General features: G+C 43.3%; 1 protein-coding gene across 3 annotated transcripts in view; it reads right to left on the reverse strand.

Annotated features, from left to right (window-relative positions):
• The window catches only part of plagl2 (pleiomorphic adenoma gene-like 2), a 35,070-nt gene that overhangs the window by 9,568 nt on the left and 4,801 nt on the right, over positions 1 to 20,701 (reverse strand). The window lies entirely within an intron of this gene.

The following is a 20,701-nucleotide window of genomic DNA, read 5'->3' on the forward strand; positions in this document are numbered from 1 at the left end:
ACAGAAAAAAAGGCTGAGAGAGAAGGAGTGAGATAGAGGTTGCACTCTTTGTCCAACCTTGTTCAATATTTACATAAATGACCTGGCTGCCGGACCAACCTTTGTGGTCAAAGAAATTACATTTATTTTACTTGCCGATTGTCCTCTAATTAGAGTTTGTATTATATTATTTGACTCTGTTGTATCTCATTTCATATACAGTGGGGAGAACAAGTATTTGATACACTACCGATTTTGCAGGTTTTCCCACTTACAAAGCGTGTAGAAGTCTGTAATTTTTATCATAGGTACACTTCAACTGTGAGATATGGAATCGAAAACAAAAATCCAGAAATTCACATTGTAGGATTTTTAAATAATGAATTCGCATTTTATTGCATGACATACGTATTTGATACATCAGAAAAGCAGAACTTTATATTTGGTACAGAAACCTTTGTTTGCAATTACAGAGATTATAAGTTTCCTGTAGTTCTTGACCAGGTTTGCACACATTGCGGCAGGGATTTTGGCCCACTCTTCCATACAGACCTTCTCCAGATCCTTCAGGTTTTGGCACTGTCGCTGGGCAATACTGACTTTCAGCTCCTTCCAAAGATTTTCTATTGGGTTCAGGTCTGGAGACTGGCTAGGCCACTCCAGGACCTTGAGATGCTTCTTACGGAGCCACTCCTTAGTTGCCCTGGCTGTGTGTTTCAGGTCGTTGTCATGCTGGAAGGCCCAGCCACGACCCATCTTCAATGCTCTTACTGAGGGAAGGAGGTTGTTGGCCAAGATCTCGCGATACATGGCCCCATCCATCCTCCCCTAAATACGTTGCAGTCGTCCTGTCCCCTTTGCAGAAAAGCATCCCCAAAGAATGATGTTTCCACCTCCATGCTTCACAGTTGGGATGGTGTTCTTGGGGTTGTACTCATCCTTCTTCTTCCTCCAAACACGGTGAGTGGAATTTAGACCAAAAACCTCTATTTTTGTTTCATCAGACCACAAGACCTTCTCCCATTCCTCCTCTGGATCTTTCAGATGGTCATTGGCAAACTTCAGACGGGCCTGGACATGCACTGGCCTGAGCAGGGGGACCTTGCGTGCGCTGCAGGATTTTAATCCATGACGGCGTAGTGTGTTACTAATGGTTTTCTTTGAGACTGTGGTCCCAGCTCTCTTCAGGTCATTGACCAGGTCCTGCCATGTAGTTCTGGGCTGATTCCTCACCTTCCTCATGATCATTGATGCCCCACGAGGTGAGATCTTGCATGGAGCCCCAGACCGAGGGAGATTGACCGTCATCTTGAACTTCTTCCATTTTCTAATAATTGCGCCAACAGTTGTTGCCTTCTCACCAAGCTGCTTGCCTATTGTCCTGTAGCCCATCCCAGCCTTGTGCAGGTCTACAGTTTTATCCCTGATGTCCTTACACAGCTCTCTGGTCTTGGCCATTGTGTAGAGGTTGGAGTCTGTTTGATTGAGTGTGTGGACAGGTGTCTTTTATAAAGGTAACAAGTTCAAACAGGTGCAGTTAATACAGGTAATGAGTGGAGAAAAGGAGGGCTTCTTAAAGAAAAACTAACAGGTCTGTGAGAGCCTGAATTCTTACTAGTTGGTAGCTGATCAAATACTTATGTTATGCAATAAAATGCAAATTAATTATTTAAAAATCATACAATGTGATTTTCGGGATTTTTGTTTTAGATTCCATCTCTCACAGTTGAAGAGTACCTATATTATAGACCTCTACATGCTTTGTAAGTAGGAAAACTGGCAGGGTATCAAATACTTGTTCTCCCCACTGTAGCAGCAAAATCTACCCCCTTTATAATTGAAATAATAAATATTGTGTCAAAAGTCCAACTGCAATATTATACTTATACATTTTTTTTTTTTACGGTGTTCACAATAAATGCCTCTATGCTCAGCCTGTTTAGTAGAACTTGGGAGATTCCTTTTAGCACTCAGCATTGTAACTAACACACTGTGATCCTGAATATTATAATCATGAGGCTTTATGATCCTGAATATTATAATCACAGCAACCCAAAGAGTTATCCTTTACTGCATTTGGCCCAGAAACACCAGCTACATTGCAAAACTCAAACAAACCAACATCTCTATCCAAAATAAATACCTACACTAATATTGGAAAAATTTAATAAATTGAATCACAAACTTACACAATTCAGAATAGAGATAAAGATCAAATAGTTCAAAGGAAAGGAATATACAAGCAATGTACAGACTCAGTGACCATAGCCTGGCTAGAGACAGTACAGCATAAAAAACATGGATGGTCAAAGAGGAACGACTCTGTAAACACTGTGGGTCAGGAGAAGTTGAACATGAACAACACTTCCTACTCCACTGCTCTGTATGATTCTATATTTTCTGAAATGTAAGGAAACAATGACAGATTTCTTCAACTATCTGCGGAGGAGAGAATTAGCAATCTCTTACGCAAAAACACAAGACAGTAGACCTTCCAGCCGAATATGCCCGAGTCCATCATTATGAAAGAGAGACAACACTGACCACAGTGGACATTTCTGATCTGTGGATTATTTCATTCCTTTTTCTGTAAAAAAATTAATAAAAATCAGTTATTTTACTGTTATTGTTTAACTGCATCACTATTGCTGCATCCCTAAACATGACCACTATGGCTTTGGCCATAGTGGTCACCCTCCATTCATGCCAGTAAAGCACCTATTGGATTGAATTGAAAAGATTCTGAGGCCTCGAGGGGAGTTAAACAGATATAGATGCTCAGAGGGCGAGAGGGAAATTGGGAGAGTACCTCTGCGAGCGAGCGACAAAGACAGGGAAGGAGAGGCAGATGCGGAGTGAGACGCGGAGTGAGAGCCTGAAAGGAAGGAAGGAGAGCGAAACAGATTGCAGGTCTGCAGGGTAAATAGGGGATGGAGTCACTTGCAACAGTGAAACTTACCCGTGGCAAGAGTCAAGTGGCTCCACAGAGGAGGCCGGCAAGTCATGCTTTACTAACCACACTGACACGGAGTGACAGGGGAGGGAGGGGGAGACACTCCTCCTGGCAGGAGCAGATAGAAGAGGAGACAGGGGAGTAAGGGGGAGGAGTTCCGTTGAATAGCACAGCTCCTTGCATAGCCAACTGCAGCTCACGGAAGACTCAGCACGGGGAGGTCCATGACACTGACCAATAACACTGACCAATAACACTGACCAGAAACAGTGATCAATAACACTGATCAGAAACAGTGACCAATAACACTGATCAGAAACACTGACCAATAACACTGATCAGAAACAGTGACCAATAACACTGATCAGAAACAGTGACCAATAACACTGATCAGAAACAGTGACCAATAACACTGATCAGAAACAGTGACCAATAACACTGATCAGAAACACTGATCAATAACACTGATCAGAAAGAGTGACCAATAACACTGATCAGAAACAGTGACCAATAACACTGATCAGAAACAGTGACCAATAACACTGACCAGAAACAGTGACCAATAACACTGATCAGAAACAGTGACCAATAACACTGATCAGAAACAGTGACCAATAACACTGATCAGAAACAGTGACCAAGAACACTGTTCAGAAACAGTGACCAAGAACACTGTTCAGAAACAGTGACCAATAACACTGATCAGAAACAGTGACCAATAACACTGATCAGAAACAGTGACCAATAACACTGATCAGAAACAGTGACCAAAACCTTTCAAAAGCGTGTTTTTTGCCAGGTCGGGTTTTTTCTCTCTGAACGTGTCAACCCCATCCACTCTCTCACTCACTCTCTCTCTCTCTCTCTCTCCCCATCTCTGCTTCCTCTCTCCCATTATTCACAGAAACTGGCATATTTCAGCTCCAGGGCTGTGAGACGGTTTTGACCTCCTGGTATCAAGGGTGATGTAGAGATGGTGGTGTGGGACGTAACTCCTCCCTGGCGCTGCTGTGGCAGACTCTGTGCCAAACCCTCACCTTCCCGGCAGTTAGAGCTGATGGGGTGGGGATGTGGCCAAACAACAGCACTGTGCCCAGGCTAAAGATAGACCCTAACCCAGGCCTGTGGTCGCAGGGGCTCATCTGACAGTTACAGAGAAACACCTCAACAAAGTGTCTCTCTCTCTCTGTGTCTGTCTGTCTGCCTCTGTGTGTGTGACTCTGTCTGCCTCTGTATGTGTGATTCTGTCTGTCTCTTTATGTGTGTGTATCTTCCTCTGTTTGTCCTTCTCTCTGTCAATTTCTTTCTGTCCACGCCCAATTCACTTTTCAATGCTCAATGTTGAGCTCCCCTAGCGATCTTTTTTGGTATAGAATATTGTTTAAAGGAATATCTTGGGAATATTTCAGAAATGAAAAACAGCTTTGCACACAGTGATTTGTTCTTCATTGTTGCTTTTGCCATGTGCTTGAGCTCATGTCCTGTATTTTGCTCCATCCATTGTTCAATGTTTTCAAGAAACATCCCCACAGCATGATGCTGCCACCACCATACTTCCCAGTAGGCGGCAGCACGTCTCGAGGCATGGCCAGTGTTAGGTTGGGGCCACATGTAGTGCTTTGCGTTTAAGCCAAAAGGCTCTATTTTGGTCACAAAACCGTTTCCCACATCGCAGCTGGGTCACTCTCATGATTGACTGGTGCACCACTCTTCCACTCCCAGCTACTGAACTCTGTAGCTCCTTCAAAGTGATTGTTAGCCTCTCGGTGGCTTTTCTCTTTATTAGAGCCCATAGATGGCAAGCATTTTTGTGAAAGTGCATGGGTGTTGTGATGAAGCTTCCACTTCCACTGATCCAAATCTGGTCATCAGGATATCCAAACACTCTCGATAGAATTTTGTAGACTTTTCCTAATCCATGCATTTACTTGGTCTAACTTCTTTAGAATGATCTTTGGACTTCATTCTCCTTCAGTTTCTCAGCCTGACTAATGATCCTTTAACAGTGAGGTAATTGTGTCTTAATTACATAATATAGCGCCAATGTCAAAATGTCAAAACACAAACCTGTCAAAAACAACGTCAGGTACACACTAAATACCTTTATGCTTGAAATATTAGATGTAGCCAAATGATATTTTGATGCATGTACCGCCTAGAAATGGACAGGCTGTACAGCCTGTTGTCAGAATGCTTCAAAAGATTCTGAGGTGAGGTGTTTTGGTCAGTCCACTACCCACTAGCATTGCTCCAGCAAGTGAATAACTTGCCAAAGCAGGTCAGGAAATTTACTTTAAAATCAGGAAGGAACGACGATGCGACGCCAAAAGTGGAAAAATACAAACTAACAAAAGGATGTACAACTAACACCTGATGTACTCAACTATAACACGCACTGGCAAATCTGTTGTAACCGAAGAGTTTGGCAAAGTGTACACCAGGCTGTTGGTCTCTGTATTCAGGGCACTGGTAAAAACCTGTAACAATGGCCATGACAAAGGTCACCTCTTTTTTTGGGTTGAGTCTACGTCCGCTGCTTCCTGACAGCGTGTCGTTACACCACATTTCACACACACACACACACACAGAAACTCACTAAAACACATACAGGAACACACAGAAACTCACACACACACACCCACTCTCTTTTATCACAGTAGGCTTAAGTATGGCGTAGGTCAAGGAGGTCAAACAGTCTCATTTCCTCAGACAACCACAATGTGTCCTTAAAGAAGGGCGGCAGTTACACGCAATAGTGTCTTGGTCGTAGTGGGATAGCTCCGGGCATCCGCTCTTTTCTGTCTCTGATGGGTAGAACCACATTTTTGTTTTAGGCAGATTTGGAGCGGCATTTCGTTCCCAGCTTGTCAGCCAGTCAGTCAACCAATCAGTCAGCAGCAGTCCTCCCACTAAGGGACAGATGAACAGAGACACCATCCCCGCAGCCAGCATGTCAACACAAACACCAAGAAATCAATTCCGGGGCTTGTTACGGAAACGCCCCAGCTCTCTCACTCCCTTCGTCCCACTGTTGTGACTTGGGTGCGAACACGTTTTTTTGAGGGGCTCCAACCAAAATAAGTGGGCTAGATTCAATTGTAGGGTCATCTGCACCTCACCCGGTCATGAAAGACGGAGCGTGCTGAGACCCCACAGACACCCCAATATGTGCGCCGAGTCTGTTATCTACATCTCCGGTCTTGAAGCCGTGAGTGGCTAGTGAGTGGCTAGTGAGTGGCTAGTGAGAGGCTAGTGAGAGGCTAGTGAGTGGCTAGTGAGTGGCTAGTGAGTGGCTAGTGTCATAGGCCCTGAAAAACTCCATCTGATTTCAATCAAAACACTCCCAGTACGCTCCAGCGTTCTCTCGACACTTTCCACAACATGCAACACGCAACTACGACATGCTCCATCCCGTTCCGGCACGTTCCAGCATTCTCTGAAACGTGCTGGAACACGCTTTTACCTGATCCAGTATGTTCTAACAAACTCCAACATGCTCCAACGTATTCCCACACACTCCGACCAACTCTTAACATACTCCTACATGCTGTCAAAACGTTCCAAAACGTAAAACAAATGTAAACACAAACCTCAAATATACCGGACACACCCGTTACTATTCTGTGTTTGATTCATTCTGCTGCTCAGTCACTTTTAAGCCTGAGTATAGAGTCTCCGGTACATTTGCATTTCTAAATCTTTATTTGTGTCCGCATTTTTCAAGTTGACTGGTATTGCTTTATTATGGAGGACCCAGTTTCAACTAACCATTTGACTGTGAGGGTTACGCCTGCTGAATCTTGGGTGAATGACAAATAAACACTGATTTGATTGATTCCCCCGGAACACAACAGGCGTGAGGATACACTGTTTGACTCTAACTTCCTCACGCTCTGATTTAGACATTCTAAAACATTGACCTCTCATACGCTTAACATCAGAGGAACAAATTGAGCACACCAAATAGCTCCCCACAGTCTATTATTAAACCCATACTCTGTGGACTTTGCAAGCCAGGCTCTTGTCATCCCCTTTAAGCTGCATCTTTTTCAGTCAAACGCCAGAACGCTCGGTATGTTCTAGCTAACACAGAAGAGACATCTGGCCGACACAAGGCCTGTTCTTGACGGTGGCAAGGGATGAAACACGACTAATTAGAAAATTAACTGGCTCCACAAACAAAGACCAATTAAACAGGGCTTCCCTCCCGCCCTCCCTGCATCTATCCCAGCAGTACCATTCCTCTGTGGGTAACTGTGGTCGTTTTTTGTTGGGTGGGGGTGTGGAGGGTGTCAGGCTCTGCTCAGTGTCTCCAGACTCCACCCACCTCCAGTGCTATCAGTCACACCAACAGTAAGGAATTTTTTGGGGGGGGGGGGGGGGGTCCTTATCTGACTGCATTTCGAGACATCTTCAGGTACTGCAGAATATACTGCAGTGATTACTCCAATCACATTTGTTTACGGCAGTAATTTAAGTATTTTAAGAGAATTTATTTTCTTTTTTAAGAGGGTCACCGTTTTTGGAGCATTATAGGTTATAGAGCGACTAAATTTTACCTTCCAGGACTTGGAGCCTGCTGGTTCTCTGTTCTACCTCACCTGGTGTCCCAGGTCAAAATAAGTCCCTGGTTAGAGGGGTTCAAGGAAAACATGTAGCGGGACTGGTTTTGAGGTCCAGATTTGAATACCACTGTTCTGGAGGAACAACCAGAATGTCGACACTGAACAGCGTCAGTGCACGTGCACGCGTTTTTCATGCGTGTGCACGAGCACGCACGCGCAGAGGTAAGTTTGGGGAAACCCCTTCTGGCGTAGGTTACTGACCATGACACAGCGCTTCACAGCAGCCGGAGCCACGGGCTCCATGCCAGCAGGCTGCTCGCCAAGGCTCCCCCTGCCCCCTCTCCCTGGGTCACTCAGGCTGTTTCCCCTCCTTGTCTCCACGCTGGTCTCTTAACACAATGGTCGTGGAGGATTGCCCACACGTTATTTACAAACACTGACCACTGTGCACACTCAGAACAGGGAGAATCCCCTCTCAGGCCACCGATGAGGACGGACATCAGGGCTACTCAACTCCTGGAGGGAGGAGACACTTCTGGTTGTCATCCAGCCCCTCTAATCAAGGAATATCTGAGAACCGGGAGAACCGGCGTGTGTTGGAACGAACCATCCGGTAGAGCCAAAACACAGAAGTGTGTCGACCGTCTAGGACAAGAGTTCAATAGCCTGACATAGATAATTAAAAAAAAAAAAAACGAACAAAATGAAAACAGTCCAATTTTATATGCAACTTGGATATAAAAGCATATCTAAGCTTATTTTGTTAGAACTTACTCCCAGTAGGTCTGACAGGCTTCTAATCTCTGTATTAGACAGTTGGGCCATTGCGGTTTCTTTATTATGATGTATTTTGTATAACAATGCCCCCCTAAAACATTAAATAAACAGTTGACTAAAACATAATATTAAATAAATTACATACTAATCCATATTGTTTTGACATTTTCAATACATTCTATGGGGGGGGGGCACAGGCTATAAAATCATGACCAGACCACCAAGACCCCATTAGAGAGTTTCAACGGCCAATTCAAATTCAAAATATGCAGATCGAAGTGTTGAATTCCTCACACATTTTAAATGAGCCTCTAATTAGAAGTGAATTAAATGAGCGTCTATTTAATAAATGAGCATCTCGTTAAACATTATCTTGAGATATTGTAACAAGTCCATCAACAATCACTGAGGTCAATGGTGAATAATAGTAGTTTATAATATATTGGACTCCAGGAAGTCTGTTTAGCAGAGACATCACTAGCTTCAACAGCAACTAAAGGAGCTAGGTATTAGTTTAACCTTTAGTTGCGGATAGATTGACAAGAAAAGTTAATTATACCAAAAACCATAAAAGCTTAGCAAAAACATGTTTCTTGTCAACAAAAGCATGTGCATATCTGTGCGTATCTCATAATAATATTATAAGGAACCTGAGTTATCCATTCTTTTTTCATCACTTCATATGCATTCAATTACTGTTTTTTCATTTCACAAAAAACAATAGATTAATTTAATTAGTACACACACACACACACACACACACACACACACATACATACACACATATATATATATATATACATACATACATATACATACATACACATACATATATATACATACACATATATACATATACATACATACATACATACATACATATATATATAGTATACTTTATTAATATATATATATATTGTGAACCTAATAACAATGTTTGATTTACATTAGACAGCTTTGTTGACAGCGAGGAAAATAACCCAATAGAAAATGACCTGACCTCCATGACAGGACAGATCTTTTTGTCAACGTTCATATCAGTCATAATAGTTGGTTTGAATGTTGAAAACGCAAACCAAATGTAGACCAAAATGTGTAATCATATACAGACATTATGCTTCGCATGCCGCTCAGCCTGTGCGCTGGATTTCCACACAATCAATGCCTACTGCAAATCTGATTTAGAACACAGTGCCTGTTCTGAGTCTCTGGCCAACACTGGCTCCTTGTTAATGTCACACGGGGAATATTTAACAGTGCTATGTCTAGAATAAGAACAATATTCTAATTGTGTAAAGGGAGGACGTTTCAGAACAGACGACAGGACGCCTAAGACTCGGGCACTAACGTTTATTCTATACAGTCTGGAATTACCTGGCCTATGTGCTGCAATAACGTGGCAGGTGTGCTGGAGAGTGTCATGATTTCTATCATCAAACTTATTTCAGGGGAGGGTTGGTGGCACCGCTGAATTACTGGCCAACACAAATGCATTGCACACTGCATTCTGAATGTGCTTTGATGGGGAGAACAACCCCCATGGAACAGCATTGTGTTTTTGTCTGTACGCAAACACATCCAGAACCACAGCTACTGACTGTCTGGCGCTGGGACTTCCACACCTTTGTTTCCCTGCCACTCGCTCTCTGGTTTTCAGACAGGGTCAGCAACAAACAATCTCTAAGTTTGGCAATGTCAGCTGGGCTTAAAACAACAGGCATTGTTCAACCGCCTTTGTTTACAGAAATCTACAGGTTTTAAATGGAGCGGTTTCCTTGCTCCTGTCAATCAACTCCTAACTTCTTTTTTTGGGGGGGGGGGGGGGGTTTGCCATTAGAAAGTGCCTCTTTCATTTAGTTTTCCTTCTGCTTTCGAAGGATGTGCAGAGTGGGTCGGTTGGGTTGGTGGGGGGGGGGGTAAAATATATATATACATTCTTGCATAAACAGGACCTTGACAATGGGCATGGGGTAGATGGCATTCCTTGAATGTTTTTGAAACTTGATCACTTTCTGAATTTGCGGCTACAGGCTATGCCAGAGATATGATAGGATCAGGACTGAAAAACAAAAGAGAGCAAGAGGGTAAGGCCGAGACAGAAGGAGAGGAGAGGGTGACGAGAGAGAGGACAGCGAAAGAGCGTGAGGAGAGAAACATGATGAGAGTGTGAGAAAAGAAAGGAGACGGTGAGAATGAGAGAGACAAAGAGAGAGAAAAAGAGACAGAACACTACAGAAGAGAGTTTGAGGGAACTGGGTTCAGACTCCCTAATGCGCTTTTGTGTATGTTTATCAAAGCCAGACATAGTCAACACAAAATGAAACTGACATGGAGAATTGAGACTTCTCATTGTTTAATCTTTTGTATCTCAAGCAGTCTTTCATGAGCGTTACAATACAAACCCGGATAAATCACTTCAAGTGAATGGGTAAGTATTTCCAAATTTGACTAGTACTGTGTATATATCTATGTATGAATGATGTTTTGAATATCTACACATGAAGCTGGCTGAGACAAAGCCAAGAGTGAGCAAAGCTGTCATCAAGACAAAGGGTGGCAACTTTGAAGAATCTAAAATATAAATACATTTTGATTTCTATAACACTTCTTTGATTACTACATTATTTAATGTGTGTTATTTCATAGTTTTTATGATCTTCCTTAATATTAAAAATGTGGAAAATAGCAACACTAAAGATACACCCTTGAGTGAGTAAATATGTCCAAACTTTCAGTCTCTAGAATTAGCTTTCTTAAAGTTGCGTCATGAGCACAAAGAATTAGGATCTTATCGTGAATTGTATCTCTATTACAAGGGGGGGGGGGGGTGTATGAAATGGACAACACAGCAGCCTACAGGAAAGAACTGACAGAAAAAACGAGAAAACGACTGACTGGAATTACACAAAAACATCAGACTGCCTCTTCAATTAGCCAGGTCACTTGTGGTTGCTCATCAAAGTCCGACCCACTGACGCAGCTTTCGGCCCCCCCCCCATCAGTCCTCCGACTGAACCTTGCTGACGTGGAGTTGGGCCCACCGCCCAGCCAAGGGAAACACAGACGGGCCTTTGTATCTGAGCTACAGACATCGGATAGCAGATATGAGGCGAGCCGCTCTGCATTGTAGACACGGAAAGAGGTGGGGCCATAGCTGGAAAGAGGAGGGGCCGTAGCTAGAAAGGGGAGGGGCCGTAGCTAGAAAGGGGAGGGGCCATCGCTGGAAAGGGGAGGGGCCATTGCTGGAAGGAGGAGGGGCCATAGCTGGAAAGGGGGGGGGGGGGGGGCATAGCTGGAAACGGGGGGGGGAGTAGAGCCGCAGCCACTCTTCCAGACGGAGCACCATAGGGTGACCAGGCAGTACTCTCCTCCGATGGAGGGATGGCCATAGGAGCCGTGCTACAGGTGCATTTCCCTTCTGCGCCATGAGGTGTACAGCATCGCCATGTATGAGAGAGCCAGCACAGACCTGGGGACAAGCAAAACATGCAGGACGAGGACTGGGGGAAACCCAAAGATAATGAGGGGAAGGAGTGAATTGGGGGTGGGGGGGGGGGGGGGTTCCCTGGAGAAAACGCAGGCAGCTCAGGAGTTATTCATTAACACATTTTAACACGGCGCATTCTCTGCTACCCCCCCCCCCCCCCGTCTGCAGAGATAAAAACACACTCTCATTTCAATGACCGGGATGCCAGGGGGTGGTCTTCCACCTCGCCACTTCCAGCACGCTGAAAGTACAACCGCTGTTCTGTGTGTGTGTGTATGTGCACGGGCATGCACTTTGTGTGCATTTGTATGTGTGTGTGTGTGGGTGTGTGAAAGTAAGGAATGCTCAGAGCCCAGCAGTGATCAGGAAAACGGGGGGTTTAAGTTTCAGATGAGGGTTGAAATAGTTAACAGATTGCCCGCCACAGTACCAACGGTCCAGCTCAATGCCAGATGAGCTGCAGTTCTACAGAACATCTTTGTCACTGTCCCCCGAACAAAGATGACGGTTTTGTAGACTTCGTCACCGGACCACACACGTTCAGAGCCCGGGTCATATTTTATCCAACTTGGGCACCAATGTAAATAACTGACTGGCCCGATTTTTATACAGAATAATGCAGAACCTGTTCCTCCACGGCTGGCCGTTATCTGTTCACTTTCCAAATAGCACGTGAAATTCAAAAGGTTTGTTTTTCCTCTGCTCCCTATGGTGAGCGTCCTTGCTGCCATCTAGTTGAGGCTAATGGGAGATCAACCAGTCACCTACATTAACTCAAAAACCAGCGGGCAAGAACTGGACCCTCAAGTTTGCTCAGAAGTGGTTCACAGAAGCTCAGTAGATGAGCGCCTCTCTCTGGTCACAGCATGGGGTTTATTCAATGACATATGGTCAAGCGACAAAACTTTCAAGTGTTTTGTGTTTTGGTGAAAAAACTGAATTGGACAGTTATGAAACGTATATAACTTAAATTGCCACATAAATAGTTAACACGCCAAAACAGAATGTCAGAAACAGAACAGCCCAAAAAAATAATAATCCAAAAGCAGCCGTACATTAAAGGAATGCAGCCTGACAACACAACTGCACAACAAGGCAGAAGAGAGCGTAGACGTACACACTTCACATAGACACACAGTTCAAACCATCGGTCTGAAAATAAACGTTAAACTTTTAAACATCGCTTTAACCCTAGGACATGGTAATCTAAATCCATACACAAAAGGCAGAATGTGCACGTGAATTTAGAGTGACTCAGAGCCATTGAGTTATGAAGAGCCTCTCTAGTCGTTGTATATCTAGTAGCTGAAAATGCCTGGATAAGGGTTTCTCCCCCCCCCGTCACTGTGGCGTCCAGCAGGCAGCTGAGGCAGTGAGCACAGAGATATGTGCAGAAAGTCACTCGCTGGCAAAATGAGGCCATTCAACCACATGGTCAGAGAGAAGAGGACCCGCTGGCCCACGATTGGCCGGCCCACACTGGGGAAGGGAGGGCACAGTTCCGAGGGGGGAGGGGAGAGAGAGAGAGAGGAGGTCACGTGACCGAGTCCAGCAGAGAGCATGATAATAGGCCCCCTCTCGGAGTAGAGAGGCAAGGACTGGATGTGAACCGGAGTCCCTCTACCACACACAGGCTGGGCATTGTGGCCTATTCACTGGACTCGATCTTGGGGCACTTTATCATTCAATTAGGACAGCTTTCACACTACACACCAGAGAAAAGAGACCTTCAATCAAGCTGAAAACTTCACACTGGCCCTGGAGGGGACACAGAAAGGGACTCATAGTTGTCACTCCACTTTTGTGTGTGTGTGTTTGTGCGTGTGTGTGTGTGTGTGTGTGTTTGTGTGTGTGCGCGTGTGTTGTTGTTGTTGTCGAATACTTTGAGGAGAGGGTGAGGGAGGGACAGAGGGGGAGATATGGGGGATAGGGGGAGAGAGAAACATGAGAGTAGAGGAGAGAGAGTGGGCGCATGTGCATCTGGGTGGTAAAACATGCAGTCAACCACATGCACAGTGTTTGGGAGAGAGGGGACAGAGGGAGAGAGGGGGAGACAGGGAGTCAACCACATGCACAGTGTTTGGGAGAGAGAGAGGGAGAGAGAGAGGGGAAGTGGGTGAAAGGGATAGAAGGTGGGGGGGGCGTGAGAAAAGGAGAGAGAGGTGATGCATGTGCATGTGGGTGGTAAAACATGCAGTCAATCACATGCACAGTGTGTTGGGAGAGAGGGGACAGAGGGAGAGAGGGGGAGACAGGGAGTCAACCACATGCATGGTGTGTTGGTGAAGTGTATGTGTGTCAACAGGGTGGCAATGTCCTATAACAGAGGCGGAGTGGGAGGGAGGCTGGGAGAGGAGATGCCCTTGAAGAGATGGAAAGTGGGATACGGGAGAGAAGCCCTTGAAGTGGCGGAAGAAGAAAAGGAAGGAATACTACGGCGCAAGAAGACAGAAGCAGGGGGGCACTGGTCGGTAGGAAAACAGGCTGGATGGTGGAAAGGGGGTGGGTAGATGAGACAGAGGGAGAGTAGAGAGCAGGGAAGTGAGTAGAGGAGGGCAAGGGGGAGAGAGGAGAGAAAGGGGGACCCGTAAGCAGAAGTTATCATATCAAGAGCTCTGCAAATACTGGCCTGTATTGGAGGGTGGAAAAGTAAGGAAAAATTACTCAAAAAGAAGCATGACAGTGTGATGTGATCTGGGAAAAGGTTTTGTTATCAGTTGAGTGTTTGGGCAATAACTCAAATGACTGTCTGTGGCACAAACCCATCACTGACCCTTGCCTCAAGACATATCATTCCTACACTGTACGATGGTGGCGGTTGCATCATGTTGTGGGGATGCTTCTCATCAATAGGGACTGGACATCTTTGTATATTTAAGCAAATAAAACAAGGAAAATACTGTAAGAACCCTTTTCAATGCAGCAAGAAAATGATCGCAAGCAAAAGGTTAAAACAACATTGGAGTGGCTCAGTGACCCAGTCAAAGTCCTAATCTCAGTCCTATCAAGAATCTAGTTATATTTCAAAAAAGGTCCACAAGCACTGTAAAACCAACTAGCACAACCTGGAGCTTATCTGCCAAGAAAAAATTGCTAACATCATGGCAAAAAGAAGGTAAAAACGTACTAAAGACATAAAGCTAAATATAGCTCTACCAAATATGTAGGGGTTAAATATTTATGCAAGCAAAATATTTCTTTTTTTTTTTTTTCCCAATATCAAACCAATACAAAAATTATTTTGAGAAGTACGGTTTTCAAATAAAACTGAATAAAAGTGCAATGTACCATCTGTAATTCAGTATATATCTTCACATATACACATACATATACACATATATACAGGCGCTGGTCATAAAATTAGAATATCATCAAAATATGTTGATATTTCAGTAATTCCATTCAAAAAGTGAAACTTGTATAATGTATACATTCATTCCACACAGACAGATATATTTCTAGTGTTTATTTCTTTTAATTGTGGTGATTATAACTGACAACTAATTAAAATCCCAAATTCAGTATCTCAGAAAATTTGAATATTACTTAAGACCAATACAAAAAAAGGAGTTTTAAAAATGTTGGCCAACTGAAAAGTATGAAAATGAAAAGTATGAGCATGTACAGCACTCAATACTTAGTTGGGGCTCCTTTTGCCTGAATTACTGCAGCAATCCGGCGTGGCATGGAGTCGATCAGTCTGTGGCACTGCTCAGGTGTTATGAGAGCCAGCCTCTTTAGCAATGACCTTTTGTGTCTTGCCCTCCTTGTGCAAGGTGTCAATGGTCGTCTTTTGCACAGCTGTCAAGTCAGCAGTCTTCCCCATGATTGTGTAGCCTACAGAACTAGACTGAGAGACCATTTAAAGGCCTTTGCAGGTGTTTTGAGTTAATTAGCTGATTAGAGTGTGGCACCAGATGTCTTCAATATTGAACCTTTTCACAATATTCTAATTTTCTGAGATACTGAATTTGGGGTTTTCATTAGTTGTCAGTTATAATCATCAAAATTAAAAGAAATATACACTTGAAATATATCAGTCTGTGTGGAATGAATGTATACATTATACAAGTCTCACTTTTTGAATGGAATTACTGAAATAAATTTGATGATATTCTAATTTTATGATCAGCACCTTTATATATACACACACACACACACACACACACACACACACACACACAAATACATATATATATAGTATATCACAAAAGTGAGTACACCCCTCACATTTTTGCTAATATTTGATTATATCTTTTCATGTGACAACACTGAAGAAATGACACTTTGCTACAAAATAAGGAAGTGAGTGTACGGCTTGTATAAAAGTGTAAATTTGCTGTCCCCTCAAAATAACTCAACACACAGCCATTAATGTCTAAACCGCTGGCAACAAAATTGAGTACACCCCTAAGTGAAAATGTCCAAATTGGGCCCAATTAGCCATTTTCCTTCCCAAGTGTCATGTGACTCGTTAGTGTCACAAGGTCTCAGGTGTGAATGGGGAGCAGGTGTGTTAAATTTGGTGTTATCGCTCTCACACTCCATCATACTGGTCACTGGAAGTTCAACATGGCATCTCATGGAAAAGAACACTCTGAAAAAAATTATTGTTACATAAAGATGGCCTAGGCTATAAGACGATTGCCAAGACCCTGAAACTGAGCTGCAGCACAGTGACCAAGACCATACACGGTTTAACAGGACAGGTCCCACTCGCCATGGTCGACCAGAGGATATCCAGAGGTTGTTGCTGGGAAATAGACGTATGAGTGCTGCCAGCATTGCTGCAGAGGTTGAAGGGGTGGGGGGGTCAGCCTGTCAGTGCTCAGACCATACACCGCACACTGCATCAAATTGGTCTGCATGGCTGTCGTCCCAGAAGGAAGCCTCTTCTAAAGATGATGCACAAGAAAGCCCGCAAACAGTTTGCTGAAGACAAGCAGACTAAGGACATGGATTACTGGAACAATGTCCTGTGGTCTGACCAAGATAAACGTATTTGGTTCAGATGGTGTCAAGCGTGTGTGGCGCCAACCAGGTGAGGAGTACAAAGACAAGTGTGTCTTTCCTACAGTCAAGCATGGTGGTGGGAATGTCATGGTCTGGGGCTGCATGAGTGCTGGGGAGCTACAGTTCATTAAGGGAACCATGAATGCCAACATGTTCTGTGACATACTGAAGCAGAGCATGATCCCCTCCCTTCGGAGACTGGGCCGCAGGGCAGTATTCTAACATGATAACGAACACAAACACACCTCCAAGACGACCACTGCCTTGCTAAAGAAGCTGAAGGTAAAGGTGATGGATTGGCCAAGCATGTCTCCAGACCTAAACCCTATTGAGCATCTGTGGGGCATCCTCAAACGGAAGGTGGAGGAGCGCAAGGTCTCTGCAGGAGTGGAAGAGGACTCCAGTGGCAACCTGTGAAGCTCTGGTGAACTCCATGCCCAAGAGGGTACACTTTGGGCCCAAACTGGACATTTTCACTTAGGGGTGTACTCACTTTTGTTGCCAGCGGTTTAGACATTAATGGCTGTGTGTTGCGTTATTTTGAGGGGACAGCAAATTTACACTTTTATACAAACTGTACACTCACTACTTTACATTGTAGCAAAGTGTCATTTCTTCAGTGTGGTCACATGAAAAGATATAATCAAATATTAGCAAAAATGTGAGGGGTGTACTCACTTCTGAGATATATAAACACACACATATGGAGAGAGAGGGTGATAGGAAAGTGGAGGGACGGGGGAGGGGACAGAAGAGAGACACGGGAGGAGAGACGAGAAGTGGACAGAAGAGAGACACGGGAGTGTCAAATAAACCGGCCGTTCTTGTATCGTGACGGTTTTAGTCTCTACATTCATCACTATGAATCCGATGTTAAGATACACTCTCATCTAGACATATTTTCGCTGTGCCATCCTCAGCGACCTTTCGGGCAAACGGCATGATGTCTGAATGTTAGCAAAGCTGAGGGAACAAATTCCCACCAGTCAATGTTTTCTACTACTTCTAAAAAGGAGAGATGTTTGAACATCTTGTTTGTTTTTTTGGTGGGGAGCAGGGTCGCCATAGTGTTATTAGAAATCACTTGAAAGGAAGGAGGAAGTGACACGGTGGCTGATCTGAGAGTGAATCAGACATTACTTTCACTACTACTCCTTCTCTCCTCATCTGGTTCTCTCTAATATGCTGACTCATAGCGTGGCTATAATGAGATTGGTGGATATTTTGCATGTTACAGAGCATAAATAAATATCTCCCCTCTTAGTCAGGGAGATGACTAAAGTTTGGAGAGTCATACATCCCAAACCGCAAATCTACATGTCCGCTGTCCACTTAAATATATCTGGAGTATTACTGTTAGAGAATGTCTTGATGTGTAAAATACATTGATTGAACGAAATCCTTTATAATTATCGTCAACACATGGCACATCCACGTTACTTAATAAAAAAGTATTAAAACGTTTAAAACAGCAGTACACAATGGAATATCACATTTCTTGGTGTGAGACAAGCAAAGAATCAAGATAAAATATTTAAAGTGAAATCCAGACAAAAAAGCTATATTATATTAATTTAAACAATTAAGTATCGACTTAATACATGTTTAAAAAAAAAGCCTGTATGTGGTTTTTTGTTGCAATATATCCAGCACTATTTGAGAAAATAGATTAAAGGCATTTATCGTAAGAGTGAGTGTTTTGCTTTTAAAACCCCTATGCAACACTAGAACAAAAACAAACAAACATTAATACGATAAAAAGTAACAAGAATTTCCTGTTGTCTAAAAAGTAATAATATTTTGTGAGACAGCTAGAAGTGCTATGCATCTGATGAACAGTACTTAAAGGTCAGTTTCTTGAAGAACAAGGGCAAGGAAATGCAGTTGAGTGCTTGCTGAGCATCTGGCAGAGTCATCTGGCACCAAACGCTTGGACCACGAATGCTGCAACCTTGAACAGCCATCTTTGACAGATCGGCAGAAAGCGCGGTTATGATCCCAAACCCTCTACACGGATGACTGAGACCTACTTGGATCTAAAATCAGCAAATGGAACACTGACAATATGAGACTGGCCCCACCAGAGACCCCGTCTGGGATCAACTGGACAGGGGAGAAAAACGAAAAACAAAGTCAAGAGGAGATCCTAGAGCAAATCCTACGGGTGCAGCAATTAATCGATTAAAATCTATGGTGTTGTTAATAAAAAATTATTGGCAACAAATAACTGGTTTGTTGGATCATGCCATGAGAGTCACAGAAACTTCCCCAGTCAACCTCAATATATTGAATTATAGGGATGGTGTCTGTGTACTTCAGGCTATACTTGAGCTATTTTTAAAGCTGCCTGTTGTAAGATACTCAGCCATGTCTTAACTTTCCTTATTCTTCTGTAAAGCAATTCTAGGCGAATTCCAATATTTTTAAGCATACTAGTGGTATTGGAACATAACAATTTAGATAGTTTTCTTTAATATACAGTACAGTGCAAATGTCTTCTGAAAGTCAAAATAATGCAATTTTGGTAGTGTTAATTTGTCAAATAAATATATAAATATTATATATACCAAATAAACCTTTACTACCCTTTACTAAACCTTTCAGATGCTTAAGACTTTTGGATACTACTGTAAATAACATATCAAACCAGCTCCGAATAGCATCTCTCCAACCTCAGAGTAAAAAAAACTTTGTAAAACATCTGTTGCTATATGCCCTCCATAAAACCCTTTATTTTTTGCACATGCTTTCTTTTCGTTTTATGACTGCTATCAAGTTGTTTAAAAGAGAGAACATTGTGCAATATGTGCAAAAATGCCCATTCAATATATAATTAATTAATTAAATGCTGGAATATATATATATATTTTCAAACCTGATTAATCGATTAACGCTATTATCAAAATAGTTAATTGCAGCTTGAAAGAATTTTAAATACTAAAATTACACAATTGTCTACCAAAGTGAATTGCTTCAGTTTGGCATTCCAAGGAAGGCAACACAAAATACTTACTCGTTATAAAAGAAGACGGTCTTGTTTATTTTCACTGTATTAATGTTTCCTTGTGTGTACATCCGTTTTCTATAGTGTTTTTGAACAAATATAACTGCTTTTATTGCCATTAATGTCTTTAAAAGAAATATCAGGCGGCCACAGATTTTTCACCCAGTGCCATATATCAAGTCATTGTTCAAGCTCTGTTTCAATTATCAACATGGACCTTCAGCTACCAGATGTAAATCATTGGATCTCATCACCGTGATGTTTGGAAGGTACATTAAGATGTTCCGGTGGGCTCGGCGGTCCAAACCTTAAATCAAAACATTGAACTTATAGCGAACCCCCAAACCCCCACCCCCAAACCAACAGTGTGCTTCACTGCAAGGAGAAGTCAGTCGATCAGGAAAAAGGCAAAGTGACTTAAATGGGAGTAAGCCCCAGCCTTTGGGTAAGATAGATGGAGGGAAAGGGAGAAGGAGGGGGGAGGGTAGGGGGTGTACGCGGTGTGAGCCGTGGGTGCTCCATGATAGATGGAACTAGGTCCTGAAAAGCCCCAGCTGCCACGCTCTTCCCAGAAAAGGATCCAGAAGGAAAGGTGGCAGTATGCGACTCAAGCATCTCGAGCCCTCTTACTATTTCAGACCTGCATACTGCAAGGCACGTCAGAATGTACTGTGGCCCGAAAACAGGTCCAACACTCCCCACGTGTACATGTGTGCCTGCGTGTGTCCTATGTTTATTAGTGCATGTGAACGTCTGTGTGTGTGTGTGATTTTGTGTGTGTGTGTTTTAATGTGCCTATGCATGTGTGTCTTCATATACATTCACAAGCATGGTCAAAGGACAGACAACTACCGGTTTATGAAACCACCGCTCCTGGGACTCAAAATGTTACGCTGAAGATCTACTTGTGAGCTAAATAAAAA

The sequence above is a fragment of the Esox lucius genome, chromosome 12, assembly GCF_011004845.1.
Source record: "Esox lucius isolate fEsoLuc1 chromosome 12, fEsoLuc1.pri, whole genome shotgun sequence".
Classification (NCBI taxonomy): domain Eukaryota; kingdom Metazoa; phylum Chordata; class Actinopteri; order Esociformes; family Esocidae; genus Esox; species Esox lucius.